We start from the raw sequence: 15142 nt of genomic DNA on the forward strand, positions 1-15142 counted from the left end.
TCAGCCCCCACAGAGCTGTAGCTCGTCCAGGCAATTAAGGCTGTGGCTCAAGCACTAGAAAGGCAACAACTGTTCCTATTGGAGCAGTTTACATACAGTTACTACAGGAACTTCAGGCGTTTGCATCCTCCAGGAGGTTCAAAAGGTTATTTCTCTTAGGAGATTCAAAAGGTCAGCCCATGAAACAAAAACTCAGCATACCAGGCAAACAGAAACTTGAGCTACTGCTAGTGGGGAGTCAGAGTGAGATTATTTAAGCCAGAATGGGACAGACCTGAGGGAGACAAAAGAAGAGCCAGGATAGAGAATACTGAAGAAGAGTCTGCTGAATAACTTCAAGGAGCCAAGATGGGGGTGGGGTGGCATAATTAATAGTGTTAGTTTATATACTTTATTAATTAACCTTGCTCAATGTTTTTAGATTATGAGCCCTTTTGGTACAAGAACCATTTTCTTATAATTTTGCTATGTAAACCATTCTGTGAACTGCTTTGCTGAAAAGCGGTATATTAGCATTCTTAATAATAATAATCTCAGTAATCCTTACAGCAACTTATTCAGAGTAGGTCACTTATCCTCATACTGTATGGGGGAGTTGCTGAGGCTGAAGGACAGTAGCTTGCCCATGGCTAGATATTGAGCCGGGTCTCACAATCAACGAGACCTGGTTTCTAAAGGTGAGCGGGGAGAGCGGGCTTAGCCCGCTGTCCCTGCACACGAGCAGACAGTCTGCTCTGGGTGGCCAAATCGGCCACCCACACGACTGCTGGCTCCATAACGGAGCCGGCGGGTGCTGGGAGGAGCGGGGGCTGGCCGATTGGCCCCCAGAAGCTCCAGCATGCCCTGCGCAAGCGCGCAGGGCATGCTGGAGAGTCCTCCGGAGCAGGGAGGCGGCTTTTCACCTCCCCTCCGGGGGTCTACTCATGAGTAGCCACAGCACAGAGCTGCACCGTGGCTACTCATGATGAAAAAACCTGAGTTTGCAGAGCGCTGGGTCCGCAAACCCGGTTTAAGGGGATGGGTACTTAGGTGGGTTAACCGCTTGGAGGTAACCGGGCTCACCTGCGAGCCCGGTGGCTCCCACGATCAGCCAAAATCGTGCTAGGTTACCCTAGCCTGATTTCAGCTGATCGTGGGAATAGCCTCAGTGAGTTCATGGTTAAGGTAACATGTGCACCAGAAAATTTTCTGGTTTACACTTACCCACTATATTATATCAGCTCATTATTGAGATAATTAATATTAGAATGAGGTTCTGAGAAGTGACAGTTACAGGAGTCACAGTTATTCTATCACCTATATGGTTTTCAGAACAGAAATTACCTCATAGTCCAGTTTTTCTATGGGAAGTGTGTGTGTGTGTGGAAATGACTGTGGACAAAACAAAAGTTCTTCATATTTAAATAAATTAGGGTTGAACAAGATGTTTCATTATGAGACTCTTATAAACTCCATCCTGCTGATGGCTTATCAGAAATTGTTAGCAGGGCAGACTGTATATTTATTGCAATGGTTTGTACCCAGCTTTTCAGAACAAAGATTTTCACAGAGGCTTACAACTAATAACTGTAAAATCCAATCAACAGTATTACATACAGACCAGCCATCCAACAAACTCAGCATAAAGGCTAGAAAACTAAGAGACTAAAATCCTTGGACATATTAAAAATATCTTAACCTGCTACCGAAAAATAATCAGCTCAACACCAGAGAACCCTCTTAGACAGAACAGTTCTTAAAGGGGAGTCCAGCAGAGAAGGCCCTATCCTCTCTCTCCACCTGCTTCACCTCTGAAGGTTAGGGAATTAGGAGAATTCTGGCTTCTGAGAAAATGTTATTACTCAAACAGGTTTCTTCAAGAGGAGAGGTTTCTTCAGACACCTTTACCCAAAACCATTCAGGGCTTTAAAAGTGAGAACCAGCATTTTGAGTTGTACCAGTGTGGTGGTTTGAAGACTGATGAGACATATTGCATATGCCCAGTCTCATTTAGTAATCTAGCTGCTGGCTTCTGAAGCAGCCCCATATACAATGCTTTATAGTAGTTTAAATGAGATGTTACCAGAGCCTGGATAACTTTAGCTGGGCTATCTCTGTCTGGGAGATTAACATCTCTTTGTTATATTAACAAAGCTATAATTCAAGAACTGCTAAGTAGTTTTATGAAAGTGCCAGGAATTCCAAGGAGAATGAATGTGGACACAATTTTTTCCAGAAGGTCATTTCACTGTGCACTTTGCATGCAACACACATTCTGACTTTTTAACCAGCTTTGGAATAATGCTAAAATCCACTCATACAAGGTTAGTCAACTTGAAGCCAATTATTCTTTACATTAAAATAGCTGATTTTACAGTCCAGGAATGCCATAAAAATAAATTAACCAAATGTATCTATAGAACATAATTGAGAAGAAAGAGAACTTCTTATGTTTTAGAACATTTTAAAATTAAAAATGACTCTCTGTTTATCTAAAGAGCCTCCCAAATGTCTCTGTAATCTTTCTAAGATCCTAGCTAACATGTCACCCTTTTTGACTTAAAATTATTCCTTTTGAATGCCGTAAAGTACAGTGGTATCTTAATATGATCCTAGCTGCCAGAGATATAATATCAATAATGTTTTTACATCCCTAAGACTAAATTATAGACAACTGTTGTTCAGTTAACTTGCTGGGCAGGCCAGTCCTGCTTTCTTGACTTTACAGTTCAAGAACGTCGCACCACTGTTTTTGGTACCACTGGTGCTGCTTATCATGTTTCTTATAATGCCCTGCAGCCATGCTCAGTTTTAAGGAAATACCAGCCACTGTATGCAAGCAAAGAGGGTCAGACTGTGTGAAGTCCTACATACCCTACCATAGTTGTTTACATGTGGGTGCAATTTTGACATATGACATCCCCCAAAAGTGAACATCTGCCTCAAACAAAATACCAAGCCAAAAGAGACGTACAGTAGGTGCAGATTTGTATTGTCCAGAATACCAGGGCAAACTCGTTGTGCTTTAAGCACCTCAGCCTACATTGCTATGCACACTTTCTGGTGCACAAGTTTCATTGAACTCTGTGGGACATTCCTCAGTCAACATACACAAGCTGAGCTGGAAAGTCTTTTTCCGGGGATAAACTTGAGAACAATAACTTTTTAGAACTCAAGCAACAAATTGTCCTAAAATGCTCAGCTAAAAAATCACTTAAAAGACATTTGTTTTACCAGCAATCATACAGAAAGCAAGAAAGATTGCTTTTTATAGAAAGTCAACCATATATTACAGTTAAGAGTAAAAGCTAAAAAGCTAAACAAATATACACATTTTTGATGATGTCTTTAAGAACAGGAACAAACCATATATGCTAATCATCCTTTAAATTCACCACAAATAAAGAAGATCAACAATAAGATAAGATATTCTACTAAAACAAGTAAACACATACTTACACAAATCTTAGCGCAGCCTAACTTTCAAATCAAGAAATTCTACAGACTACAACCTGCTGACTATTCAACTGATTCTACATGCCCTAGCCTGGAATCAAATACCTTATTAATGCAAGATGGCTCATATGTAGTCAATTATCGCCATCTGCATTGTTTTATTATAATGGAAGTAATTGCAACTCTGCATTTAACCATTTTATTACAGCAGATTGTAGTTTGTATCAGCCTAGTCTCTTTCTGAAGCAAACTCTTATCTTTTGTGCAGTCCTCAGCGATTTTGGAAAGAGTATTTTAGGATTTAGGGGTTTTTTTTATTCCTGTTGACACCCCAAAACTACTTTCCCTCTCCTAAACCAAGATCTAGGTTTATCTCTTATCTGGGATCAAGTCCCATTGTGGGACTTACTTCTGAGTAAACATGCGTAGGAGTGAACTGCATGGCAATTTGTGTCCTTGTCTGCAATTTCTACAACTTTTCCAAGCATTTCCTCAGCCATAATGTTTTAGGGCTTGCATTATGTCTAGCATTTCCCACAGGGTTACTTTAGAATCCCACAGGGCCTAGAGTGGAAAGTGTTGATGTACAGCTTACAATAATATGTAATTTTATCTGCTTGTCCACATTAGCAAAGTTACACATGGCTGCTAGTTGCTCAGGTTTCTTCTAATATGAGCATCTAAAGTTTCTTAAGTCATTTGTCTCTCCTAGGAAAAGATGTGTGTGTTTTATAACTAGCATTTTTCTTTGGTAAAGAATACTTTCTGGGTGCTTGAACATTTGTCAAAATTATTAGTCTTAGCTTCTTCTAGTAGTATAGCAGAATGTTATGGCAAAATGTCATATATAGTGTAACATTCATCAGAGCTGCATAGCATATTTCATGTTCTAAGGAATGAACTGAAAAGATCAAGGGTTCCCTTTCAGTTGACTTAGGGAATTAGTGAATGCCAAGTATTTTCAAGTGTATATCAGATTGAGAAAAAGTAAGATAGTTTGTATTAGTAGAGCACATCTTTCTTGTTAATATTTCTTTCCTATCAGAAGAAGATATACATTGCAATGCTATGAATATTTACTCAGAAGTAACAACTATTGAGTATAATTTATTGATTTTATTTATTACATTTATATCCCGCTCTTCCTCCAAGGAGCCCAGAGCAGTGTACTACATACCTGAGTTTCTCTTTCACAACAACCCTGTGAAGTAGGTTAGGCTGAGAGAGAAGTGACTGGCCCAGAGTCACCCAGTATCATGGCTGAATGGGGATTTGAACTCGGGTCTCCCCGGTCCTAGTCCAGCACTCTAACCACTACACCATGCTGGCTAATGGAATTTACTCCCTAGTAAGTGTGCATAGCATTGCAGCCTTAATGGCTTGATACTTGGAAACAACATGTTATAATTTGAATATCATTTTTATATAAACTAATTCCCAACATTTTGTCACAAGAATAAAAGAAGAAACAGTAACCTGGGTAGGGTTATACAGATACAAAGAGGACCAGATTTCATACCATGTCGTATGCCATTATTTTCTCCCCTCAGCTGGTCTTCTAACAATGCAGGATGATAGTTGATAAATAATAAGGCAGCCACCTCAGGTGGTAGATTGGCAGAATTGGGAAACTGCCCAGTGGCCACCCCCACTGGTCTACCATCTCCAACTACCTTGGCAGGTCCCCTACTTCCACCCTCCTTCTTCTCTACTGCCCTACACCTGATTTTTGAAAAGCCAAGGGAAGGGAGCAGAAGAAGCAGCCAGTACAATCCTTCACAGTTCTTCTTCCACTCGATTCCCTTATCCGTGAGTAGAGCATGGACAGCAAGATTCATGGAGCACATTGGGGTGGCCTGGGGCTTGGGAGCATGTTCCTGTTGGTGTTGTAACCATGAACAGTGTACAGTTCCATAGCACCTACAAAGGACTATTTTCTGGCCCAGGCCATAATTTCATAGCTAGTGGAATGCTAGCTTTAGGGAAGTTGAGGGCAGGAGGTGAAAATCACAGTTAATTTCACTGGGTTATATATAGCTACATATGGCTGTTAAACTTGGACTTTGAAGAAGGCAGATAGGAGAAGGATGGATACTTTCGAGCTGTGGTGTTGGAAGTGACTGTTGTGTATCCCATGGACAACGAGAATCATGAATAATGATATTTTAGATCAAGTTGAACCAATAATATCACTAGAAGCCAAGATTACGAAAACATGGGGCTATTCACACGATTGTAGAAAAATGGGCTAGCCTCCGCTAGCCCGATTTTCTGCAATCGTGAGAACCACTGGGCTCAGCTGCGAGCCCGTTGGTTCTTGAGTGGGTAACCCGCTCCAGTAGCCCGCCCCTTAAACTGGGTTTGTGGAGCGAGAGCTCCACAAACCCATTTTTTTTATCGTGAGTAGCCGTGGTACGGTTACTCATGAGTAGACCCCCGGTGGGAGGCTGAAAAGCAGCCTCCTGGCTCAGGGGTCTCCCCAGAATGCCCTGCATGCTCGCGCAGGGCATACTGGTGCTTCTGGGGGCCGCGCAGCCCCCGAACTCCCCAGACCCCGCTGGCTCCATCACGGAGCCAGCAATCATGTTGGCGGCCGATCCGGCTGTCCAGGGCTCCTGCCCTGATTGTCTGCTTTTTGTAAATGGCTGATGGTGATTTCTGTGGCCCCTATGGTGTTGAGGTGCTCTTCAAGGTCTTTTGGGACTGCACCCAGGGCGCCAATTACCACTGGGATTATTTGGGTCTTTTTCTGCCACAGCCTTTCAATTTCAATTTGTAGATCTTTGTATTTGGTGATTTTTTCTATTTCTTTTTCTTCTATTCTGCTATCCCCTGGTATTGCTATGTCAATTATTTTGACTTGTTTTTCTTTCTTCTCGACTACAGTTATATCTGGTGTATGGTGTGGCAGATCTTTGTCTGTTTGTAGTCGGAAGTCCCATAGTATTTTTGCATATTATTTTATTTGTTTGTTTGTTTGTTTGTTTGTTCAATTTCTATACCACCCTTCCAAAAATGGCTCAGGGTGGTTTACACAGAGAAATAAGAAATAAATAAGATGGATCCCTATCCCCAAAGGGCTCACAATCTAAAATTACTCCCAAGCTGACCTTTTCTTTTTAACTGCCTTATCTGGCAAACAATCTAATCCCATAATATGGTTGTAGAATTTAATGTCCTAAACTGAGTGTCTCATAGAAACATAGGAAGCTTCCATAAACCAAGTCAGACCTTTGATCTATCTAGCTATAGTTATAGAATCCACCTCGCATATTATTCTTTATTGTGATTTATATTGTGAACCCCGTTTAAGACTTATGTCTCCTATGTTAGATAATTTGCCTGGCCAGTCTGATGAATTTTATTTAAATTATCTTTTAACTAATGTGGACACTAATATTATCTCTGTTATGGCCAGGTTTTGTTATATTATTTGTAATATATGTACTGGTTTATTGTAAATCTTTAGTGGTCAATGAACGAATAAACCTATCTATCTATCTATCTATCTATCTATCTGTCTGTCTGTCTGTCTGTCCGTCTATCTCAGTATTGTCTACACAGACTGGCAGTGGCTTCTCCAAAGTTGCAGGCAGGAATCTCTCTCAGCCCTATCTTGGAGATGCCAGGGAAGGAACTTGGAACCTTCTGCATGCAAGCATGCAGATGCTCTTCCCAGAGCGGCTCTGTCCCCTAAGGGGAATATCTTACATCAAGTCTCACATTCATATGCAACCAAGGTGGACCCTGCTTAGCTAAGGGGATAAGTCTTGCTTGCTACCATAAGACCAGCTCTTCTCTGCAAACTGCAACCTAGTTTTCCATGGCCATGAAGTAACAGTTCAAAAGGAGTTGTAGGATCAACAGTTATGGAAGCAGTATTATTTTTACCATCATGACTACATTTATTGTCATCTTTCATAAAAATGTCCTATGCACCATCCTTTGCACAGTCTATTGTTACCTAGTCATGACCTGTGTTCAAATTGTACAAATAATGCTAATCAAACTCAATTTATTGTCCCTAATGTGAGCACTGCTGCAGCATATCTTCATGGTTATGTTCACATCATCTCTCACTGCAGTTTCAAACTTGCTAATATTTGACAACCTTATAAAATTCCCTCAACATTTTTATTAGATGCTGATCTGTTAATTTAGTTTGTTTCTTCTGGTCTGGCTCCTTCTTGGTTTCTGGGCCTTTACTTGAAAACCCAAAAGCAAACTTGGTACAATCATTCCTTTAAAAAAAAAAAAAAAAAAAGGAAAAAAACTGCAGTGGCTGTGAAAGTGACATAAAAAGACTTCATGAACTTAAAATCTGCATTATTCTACAAATCAGAATCCCCTGCCACTATAATTGTAGGTGTTGCCTTGCCTCCTAATGCAGATCAGATTCGTTAAAGCCTTACAGAGTTTTAATCATAACACTTAGAATTAGTATGGCACTTTCAAGGGTCCCAAGTGCTTTTCTTGGAATCATCTTGATGTAATTCTTAGAGCAACCCTGTAAAGTAAATAATTATTTACAGGACATGAGAGATGGTTGAACTATGGCCACATTTTATTGAAACTGGATAATACATTTGCAATAGAAAAACAAAAAACTTACTAGAGTGTGGGTGTCCAACTGCTGCAGGGGAAGCCGTCCCACTGCCTTCCCCCAAAGAGTGAACCAGTTGTACTCAGAGGCTGACAGCAGATGGAGCTTGCTGAAGCATCTTTACAGGCATGCAATTACCTGCATCAAGGGAGGACTTGCCTGGTCACCCTCCCCTAAGCCCCAAAGCTCTGAGCAAATCCCCAAAGTGTGTTCCATTTCCAGAACCCTGGGCTCCCAAATCCTGGGAAGCAGTTCCATGGAAACCCCCCAACAGTGCCTTTAGAGGAACACCAGTGTAAGTTCAATATTCCCCAACACCCGGCTTAGTCATTGCATCATACCAGCTCTCTAGTGCATAAATACACTCTATAAATGTTATTTATTCATTTTATTTTTTACATGTTATATCCCGCTCTTCCTCCAAGGAGCCCAGAGTGGTGTACGACATACTACCTTCTTTTTAAATTGTGTGTGTGTGTGTGTGTATTTACAGGAGCTTGATCTTTGAAAATATTTGTCTTATCATATTTTAAGGATTTTAACCTAATGCTTAAAATAAATTTTTTAACAGAGTTTTAAACTTAACCTAATTACATCTGAAAAATGCATTGCAGATTCTTACATCTAAATATGTACATTTTGAAAATGCTATTTATATTTATAAAATTGCAACTAAAGAAAATTTATAGGACCCTTTTTAATATTTGCTTTATTCTTTCCAACTACTTGGGTGGATCCAAAGAGGCCCTTCCGTGTGTTCCATTCTCAAAGAGAACGTTTTACTGGAACGTTGCATGAGAAAAGCCCAACTGAATTAAAATATGTTCTTCTGCTTGCACAAGAGAGCTTGCCTAATCTGTTGCGCAAGTGAAAGCATGACAACTGCTATAGAACTTACTTACTATAGTACGGCACGCACTGTTGTGCAAGCAATTATGTAACAGTGCTTGTGGCTATTTTCCTTCTGCTCATCATTCTTTGGATCAAACACATTATTTCCAACTGCAGATTTTTCCAAAGCCCAAGACTGCCTTACTCCAGATGGTTATTGTTGGGCACGTTTGTCTGATAGGAGTTGTGAAGGAGAAGGCATGGTAGCAGAAGACATGAATGAGAAACTGTAAGGACTCAAACCTACTTAAAACTGAGAGCCGTAGGCTACACAGGTCAACACATCAAGGCACACAAAAATCAGCAGTAAAGCAGGAACTTGTCAATGCCTATGGAAGCATTAGGACCTGTTCAGCTATGATCACCATCAGAGTGGCCTGGGGGGTCAGACTAAACCAAGAAAACAAGGACCAGGGTACCAGCTGATGGTGGTGCAACAAAAGCTAAATATGCTTTGAGGCTGTTCACACAAGCAGCCCTACCCAGATTTGGGCAGCCCTACCTGGGTAAGGCTGCTTGCGTAAAGTGCTGGGATTGGGGTGAATCCCAACACTGCCTTGTTGGGTAGCCCAGGATTTTTACCTGCCCTTTTACCTGGGTAAAGGGGCCTGAGCATGCAGGTATGTGGCCGTGTGTATGCTCAGCGTGCACGCAACCTGAGCAGACACAGAGTTGGGTACTTAGAGAGCCCAGCATGAGGGGAAATCCCTCAGTGCACCACGTACCTCGGGCAGGCTTCATTTTCCTGGCCTCCAGAAATCCTCACTGCTCAGAGCAATGCAGATTGTGTGGGTGCACAAGCTGCATGCCATACAGAGGATGACCAATTGTACCTTCCCCCATGCCCAGCCTCCCTGCTGCAATAGGTTGTGAGAACATTTTAAAGTATTCTTGGTACTATCTCTAGCCTCGCTCTCTTACTATCTGGCGAGCTAAGGGGCAGATTCTTAGCCTGCAGTGCTGCAGTCCAGGAGTACTGGTGTGTCTCCTGTCACCTCAGTAGAGAATGAGTTGTAGCTGAGAAATCAGCATCATGCTTCTGTGGTGCTGGAGTTACTGAACTTGGATGAAGGGGAAGGGACTGGGTCTTCTTCTTTGAGAGAATCCTTGGATTGCCCCACTTGGTCTTCACTGCAGTCAGTTTCTGGGATCTGACAAGAGCTAGGAACATAGGTAGCTGCCTTGTACTGAGTCAGACCATTGGTCCATCTAGCTCTGTATTGTCTACACTGAGGTTTCAATTGTCTACGTTTGACAGCAACTTCCCAAGGTTTCAGGCAGGAGTCTTTCCCAGCATGTAAAGCTAATGCTCTACCATGGAGTCAAGGCCATAACCTCAGAGATGGCATACATGGGTATGCCGCACCAAGGCACTGACCACACCAAGATGTGCTTAGCTTCAGCGAGGTAGCTGTATCGTGTGCCCTTAGCATGCTCACTAGTTCCTCCTGACTTTCATCAGTAGAGACCATGCTGTATATAGAACAATTGTTATAGGGAGCCAATCAATAAAGAAGTTGTTGTTGTTTATATTTGCATTGCTCTCCAAGCCTAGGTCATGACAGCTTGGTCTCTTAGTTCTGTGTTTCACTTGGACTTTATATATCATCATCATCATCATCATCATCATCATCATCATCACGTTTTTCAGTGGAAAAGTTTTCAGAGCAATTTACATAGAAATAGAAGAACAAGAAGAAGGTTCCTTGTCCCATATGGCTCACAGTTCAAAAAGCAACACAAGGTATACACCAGAAGCAGCCTGCTGGACAGATGATGTGCTGGGACTGAATAAGGACTATTGCTCTTCCTCTGCTAAATACAAAGAGAAAAACTGAGCAAAGTGCCCTTTTACCAAGTTAGCAGGGGGAAATTGTATGGTAACTTTACAAGTTTAAATGTCTCGTTATGCAACTAGAGTCTATGGTAGATGACATGTCCATGGTATAAACGTCTTCCTAGCCTAGGCTATTTGTTCAAGATGCAGCAAACAGTAATTCAATCCTCACTTTGATCTGATGACAGCAAACCATCCTGGGTAGTTTAGACTCCCTTCCCTTTAAACAGCATCTGAGTTACTCCTTAATTGTCCAGGCACTCCATCACTTTAGAGTCCCTTTCTAACAGGAGATGTCGCCCATCAGGTCAAGTAGATAACTTGTAGACTAAGCGCAAGTCATAGAAAACAAGACAAATGAGCTTTAGGCCAAGGACCATTCACTTCATTTGTTTGGTTTGTGACTAAATTATCAATTTCAAAAAGCATTTGAAGTAAGACAATTTTAAGAGACCAAGTTTTACATTTTACATATAGAGAAAAGGGTGGTGTCAAAATATGTACTGGAACACACTGGAGAAAATTAAAAAATATTACAGTGAGAACCTTAAAAGAGGTCAGAAAATGATTTTACACAAACATGTAAGCAATGGAGTGCCTCAATTATACATTTTCAGTGGATTCTGTGAGATCAGCTCCTTTCTCATTCTGTGATTAAGGTATTTATTTAAAATATTTCTGTCTTGCCTTTCCATTTTTAAATATCCCCAAGCTGGCATACAACACTTTAAAAGTCTATAACCATAATAATTTTAAAATGAAAGGACAAAACAATATTAAAATTGCAGCAGACCACAAGCAAAGACAATGTATTTTATTGTTTATTTTATTTATTGTTAAATTTATATACTGCCTTTCATTAAAGCAATCTCAAGGCGGTTTACAGCAAAACATTTAAACACAAAATGGTAAAAAAAGACATAATTAAATATTAACTGGGGGGAAAAGGCTTTCTAAAAGCTGTAATGGAGTCCGAGGAGCGAATAGCCACTGGGTGATTTCTGGTGATTAGGGAGAGGAGAGCTGGTCTTGTGGTAGCAAGCATGACTTGTCCCCATAGCTAAGCAGGGTCTGCCCTGGTTGCATATGAATGGGAGACTTGATGTGTGAGCACTGCAAGATATTCCCCTCAGGGGATCGAGCCACTCTGGGAAGAGCAGAAGGTTTCAAGTTCCCTCCCTAGCTTCTCCAAGATAGGGCTGAGAGAGATTCCTGCCTGCAACCTTGGAGAAGCCGCTGCCAGTCTGTGAAGACAATACTGAGCTAGATAGACCAATGGTCTGACTCAGTATATGGCAGCTTCCTATGTTCCTATGTGACAGCATTCCAGAGTCTGGGGGCAGCAACAGAGGAGGCCCTGTCCCGTGTGCATGACAACTGAGCCACCCTCATTGTCGGCACCCGGAGCACAGGCCCCTCAGATGACCTTGTCAAGCGGGCAGCAACCCTTGGGAGCAGGAGGTCCCTCAGGTATCAGGTATCCCCGGCCCAAACCGTTAAGTATCTTTTAGGTAATATCAAAAGTAGGTATTGTAGCTTCATTATCCATGTATGAAATATTATGCCATAAAAGGCAAGACTATCTCACATAAATGCAAATGGTCAGGGCTGGCCCATCCACTAGGCAGACTTATGCGGTCATCTGGGGCACCAATTCTTGGGCGGCATGGGATGGGTGCTGCCACCCCCATCATAAATAGCTGCTCTCTGCAAAAAGGCTGGGGCAGTGGCGGTTAAGAACTGGGTGGTAGTGAGGAAGGATATTTGTTTGTTTGTTTGTTTTTACATTTATACTCTGCTCTTCCTCCAAGGAGCCCAGAGCAGTATATATGGTTATTTTTATCCTCACAACAACCCTGTGAGGTAGGTTAGGCTGAGAGTTAAGTGACTGGCCCAGAATAAACCCAGTGAGTTCCATGGCTGAATGGGGATTTGGACTCAGGTCTCCCCAGTCCTTGTCCAGTACTCTAACCACTACACTACATGTTTAGCTTTTAAAACCTGTAAGTCCACCTCTGTCCAGTTCTGTGTAGGATCTGTGCCCATCACTTGCCTCTGCCCCAGCAACTTACCTAGCCAATGTGTATGCACAACGACCATTTGAGGATCATCCCAGCAGTGGGGCGGGGTGGTAGCAAAAGCCTTATAGAAGTGTAATCTCCTTCCTCACCGCCCCCCACCCCACCTTAGCCAGCACCAGAATATATTCTCTACATTACAGAATATGAGGTGCTCCACACGAGTGGTGTGAAGCTCCTCGCGGCAGTTTGCAGGGAGAGCAGGTTTGCAGGGGTGGATTGGCTGCCCACACGACTACTGGCTCCGTCACGGAGCTGGTGGGGGCTGTGGGGATCTGGGCCACTCGGCCCCCAGAAATCCCAGGATGCCCCACACAAATGCACAGGGCATTCTTGGGGGACCCCTGAGACCAGGAGGCTATTTGTAGGAGGCTAGTACTGGAGGCCTGCTTGTGTGTCACTGCACACCGCAGTGGCACATGAGCAAAAAAACAAGGTAAACAGAGCGCTCACTCCATTAACCTTGTTTAAGGGGAGGGGGATTTAGACGGGCTAGCTGCTTTGGAAGCACCGGGCTTGCCCATGAGCCAGGTGGTTCCAACAATCACTGGAAAGCGGGCTAAGCTCCCTTAGCCTGCTTTCCAGTGATTGCGGGAATAGCCTCAATAATTGTGATGGAATGTGGTGTGTGTGTATGTGTGTCAGAGTCATATGTCACCTAGGTGCCAGAAACCCTAGGGCAGGCCCTGCAAGTGGTTTGAGGACAGAAGCCTAAGGTGTTTCTGATTTTTGTGTGCTAAGGCTGGACATTTGTTAATGAGTATTTCTCATGGCACTCTTCACAAGTTGCAAGGCAAGACTGGTTTGCTAAAACAACCGATGCAAGGTGAGGCTATAGCCATATGACACAGCCAGGATGCACACACTCGCTTCTCCAGAAATATGCAGAAAGGGGAACTCAATTAATGTCCTATGCCAAATGCAAATGGGCTTTGGAAAACGTTTCTAGAATCGATTTAATTAGTGGGGAAACTAGAGAGATTTGCACGGGCTTGAAAGATTTCACACGTTGAATAAATCTGGGGTAGCCTTGGGGACAGTGTTTCCTGTAGCTGATAGCAGAATCAGATGCCAAGTCATTATCCCCAATAATGAGCTTGCTCTTCTCTCACAACTCCTTTTAGAGATTGAGATTTACATGTTTTCATTATCTCTAAACACTCTTGAGAGACTAGAGAGTAAGCAGATCATCCCAATAGTTTACATGAGGCGAAGGCTTCTGTTCATCATAATGATTTCTTAAATAACAGGTTTTTAATCCTCTGTTAAAGTGGGCAGGTCAGCTGCTTATGAAATGCCTTCCTTCCAGCTGTGCATGGCATGGATACTGTTTTTTCACAGAATGCAGAGGTTGCTGTAATTAGACTGAAGGGACACTGGGTCATATCCACCAATTAGCTCGGCTAATATAACCAACATGTCCAAAATGTTCCTTTTGGGCAGCAACATAAACATTCTTGCTCCAAGTATCTCTGCGTCTCAGAAATAATGAATTAGCAGCTTGTTATGTGATCTCATAAGCATTGTGTGTTTATCACCATTAGAATAAACACTGTCTTTTCAGAGACATTTCGTTGTAAAGACAGAGCATATAAATAAGAGATATTGACGAAGACAGTCAGGTATTGACCTCACAGAGCCAGCTAAGGCTGTAATCCCTTTCAGGCATGCTTAAGCTGGTTGATTTCAGCGGGCTTAGGGGTTCTTAAGTCTGCACAAGATCTAGGTGCAAGGCTGTTAAAACAGGATTTTTTCTGCATGTGTATGGTTACTTACACTGACTAGTATTATGAATGCTCCAATGTCAACATTTTCATATTTTTAGAAATACCACTCTCACTAGTTTTGTGGTGGGAGAGGCCACTCCTTCAGGAGGAAAGCCCAAACTCTATGTTTATCTGCAGTTGAATCTAACAATATAATGCTGAAAAGATCTAAGTAATAATCCGGTAGCCCTTTCTGGGACATGGCCCATTTGGGATCTTCTGTTCTTTTTCTTCCATGATGACACATGTGGTACATGTGGCCTGGACATTTTTCCCGCAAAAATATATACTTTTTGGAAATAATATCAGCTATTAGCATAATGACAAGCAGGTGTTCTGTTTTATTTATTTATTTTATTTATATACCATCTTTTATATACCATCCCAAACTTATGTCTCTGGGTGGTATATAAATTTTTGAGACCCCCCTCTAAGAGAGAAGCCCAGATGCAGCATACAACAGCAGCGGCAACAAATATTTATATACTGATTTTCAACAAAAGTTCCCAAAGCGGTTTACATAGAGAAATAA

At 42.1% G+C, this 15142-nt stretch overlaps 1 protein-coding gene across 2 annotated transcripts in view; it reads left to right on the top strand.

The window, feature by feature from the left end:
* NEIL3 (nei like DNA glycosylase 3) overlaps positions 1-15142 on the top strand; it is a 292220-nt gene that overhangs the window by 197719 nt on the left and 79359 nt on the right. The window lies entirely within an intron of this gene.

Source organism: Hemicordylus capensis, chromosome 5 (assembly GCF_027244095.1).
Source record: "Hemicordylus capensis ecotype Gifberg chromosome 5, rHemCap1.1.pri, whole genome shotgun sequence".
NCBI classification, from domain to species: domain Eukaryota; kingdom Metazoa; phylum Chordata; class Lepidosauria; order Squamata; family Cordylidae; genus Hemicordylus; species Hemicordylus capensis.